The sequence below is a fragment of the Tinamus guttatus genome, unplaced genomic scaffold (assembly GCF_059628265.1).
Source record: "Tinamus guttatus ecotype Peru unplaced genomic scaffold, ASM5962826v1 Tinamus_guttatus_pri_ptg000287l, whole genome shotgun sequence".
NCBI lineage: Eukaryota > Metazoa > Chordata > Aves > Tinamiformes > Tinamidae > Tinamus > Tinamus guttatus.
In genome coordinates this window covers 3,615,807-3,618,956 of record NW_028288821.1, presented here as the reverse complement: position 1 = coordinate 3,618,956, position 3,150 = coordinate 3,615,807, and positions in this window count along the sequence as shown.

Sequence of the window (3,150 nt, the reverse complement as noted above, 5' to 3'; positions counted from 1 at the left end):
TGCCAGTGATGATGATTGGTGTTTTCAAGGGTTGTTTGTTTTATCTTCCACAGCCTTCCAAGGCCAGACATATCCTCAGCTCCGAATAAGAACTCTTGATTCCTCAATGTCTATATCAGCCATGAGACTCAAGGGAAATAATCCAGGGGAACCGATCTGTCTGGGAGCAGGCGCCTGAGACTGCAGTGCCAAAGAGCAGCTTCCTGCTAGCTCTTGGGGCTGACGGAGTAAAGCCAGAAAGTCTCTGCTATCTCCTTCTTTCCCATATTTTTTGCACATTTTTTCTTTTAGCACCTGCCAAGGAAGAGGCTGTTAAAAAAATCTCACTGCTCCCTGATGGACTTGGGCTTGTGTGCCCGGCCAGCATGCGGATGCTCCGGTGTGTGCGTGCAAGGCAGGCGTTCTCCATACATGACACTCTTGAATGCGATGCGATGGTGTGCAGCAGGCTGGAAGACAGCGAGTCAGAAAAGGTTATGAAGATGCAGTTTATTGAAACAATATAAAATCATGGCTGGAAACCCAGGCATAGCACCTTCGCAGCCTTGCAGCAAACAATACTAGGTTAATGTAGCCCTGCTGTGCAGTGTGATCGTATTTTTCTCTGTTCCATACCACTTCCTCAATCTAATTTACCCTCCACAGTGCTCATAATGTTCTTGAAGCTGGTAAATTAGCTTGTTTTTCCAAGGCATCCAACACAACAGTAGTACAGATACAGTTTTACTCAGGCATGCCTGGTCCCCAGATAGGAGATCAGGCAATTACTACTGCACTGATACCTTCAAGTTCACACAACCTTAAATGCTAACAAGAGTTCAGTCATAGTCTCCCTTACCATGCTTCAGAAGGAGAAACAAAAGCAGTGGGCTGGGACTCAGATCATGCCCTAAACTTGTCAATACCTGGTAAAAGAATAGTTCAACTAAACCATTGCCACTTTCCTGTGACCCTCGCTTTTTTTTAGCTCTTCTCTACCAGTTTAGTTTCACATTGAGCTCTCCTGGAGGCAAAGAAGGATGACGTGGGTTATGTAAAAGCACACAACCCGGTGAAGAGGTTTGGAGCACCAGAAAGACTTTAGGTCACTCCTCAGGGGTAGCGATGGTTCAAATTCCACAGATGGTCAAAAAGAAGAATTCCACATTGGTAAAGGAATAATGCAGTTCTTGAAGACAAGGATGAAGCCCACATGAGCTGGGACTAGAGTGTTTCCTCCATACGTTGTGGCTACAAAACACTTCTAGATGGGAAGGAATAAGGAGCAACGAGTTAAACCAGCTTTTCTCCATTCAGAACTTTGACTTCTTCAGAGAAAGAGAGTCAAACTCTCTTCTCTCAAACTCTCAAACTCTGAACTATTTAACTTGTTTTTAGCAAAAACAATTTTACCTCCAGCCACCCTGATGTTTTGCTTGTGCGGAGCTGCACCTGTTTTCTGCAGCTCTTGATGCTAGTGTGGGTGATTTCCTGTGCTGACCTCAAGGCTGTTGCTCTGTGCTCGCTCAGGTTCTTCAGAGTTCCTGTTTCTTCTTAAAGCTTTCATTTTACCAACAGTTTCCTGCTCTAAGACTTCTTGTGACAGAAATCCTGCAACTTATTTTCAACAAGATGTAGCTGGTAACGTCTTTGAATGATCTTCTTTTCACTAACACTGTCTTCCTTTCGTTCAGCTTTCTGGATGGATGAGGTGAACTTCTGCAAAATATTCAAGAATGTATCACTGTATATCACATTTCTTTATCTTACAGCTCTCTAGAAAACAAAGAGTTGACTGGCTCTGATGGATACAGCTTTTCAATCACATTCATGAAAACTATTGTGCTTTCTTCATTAACTTATCAGGGAGCAGTGAGCTCTCTATTATTTTGGCTTTCAATCATTTTCCTTCAGTCATTGCTCAACTGCTATTATGAACATATTAGCAAGTGCAAGAGGAATAGCAGGAGTAGACGGCCTGATTTCAACACTGCTGTCCTGTGTGCCGCTGTCAGCAATGGAGAAATGGAGATAACCTCGGGAGGGATTGCACTCAAAGAAATGCTGCCATAGCAGAATCGTTTGAGCAGTAAAATTGCTTTCTCTTGTCACAGCCATGGAAGGAAAATAGTTTAAATGACTGTGGATGTGATTTTTACTTTCTCAATCATGTGGCTGTGTGGAAAGCTTCATCACTGTCTAAGGAAGTGTTTTTGAATTGAAAATTTTGAATTTGCAATCGAAGGTTACATTTGTTTCAGTTATTTGCAAAGCAACCACGTTGGGTAGCGGTGAATTTCTCATAGAAAACTTTCAAAGTTGGTGTTCTAAATCTTATTGTTTTCCTATAGCATGTATATTTTATTTATCCCTAATTCCTATCAGAATATTTGCATTAAATGCAACTGTTCAGCTGTAGCCACTTTTCTTATTCACTTGCCACTTAGACCAAAGACTGTGTTATAACTGCTGCTTGTTGCTGAGTGTTTATGTAGGCATTAACTGACATCTCCTCCCTGCTAGCATTGATTTACAGTGAAAACACAGGTACAAGAGCCTTATACTTGCTTAGGAAGTTGTGTGGGAGTGTTTTGGATAAAAAATGCAGTTTATAAACAATTAATATATTTTTACTGAAACGTTGCTTCTGCTAACATGACCCAAACAAACTGTTTCCTTCTTGTGCTGGGCTGACCCAAATCAGAACGTTCTGACACTTCAGACTGAATTGAGTCATTTTCTTCCAGCCTGGTCTGGAGCTGCATTTGCCTGAGCTTTCCAGAGGTTGTAGTTGGCCACCTTCCCTGCCTGCTGCGCTCTCTGTCCCATGAAGCCTATTTCTAAGACCCCATGGACCTGAACACTGCATTTAAGGAAGCAGGAGACTTTCTGCTCTGGGCTCACATGGCTTGCTTGAGCCCCTCTGTTGGACAAAACCCATTGATTTGGTCAGTTCCTTACCAGGAATTCAGAGCAGTTAATGTAGGCAAGGGATTCTGAGCTGACTCTGGGTCTCAAGACTATGAGGATTACTTAACACTTGTGTTGGCTGCAAGACAGCCCTGGAGTGGCAGCTATATATTATATCAGTGTGCCACGAACTTTTGTGCAAATCAGTTCTCCAGCATGTTTCTGTTTCTCAGGAGCCACAACACAGTCTGTGGTGACTGG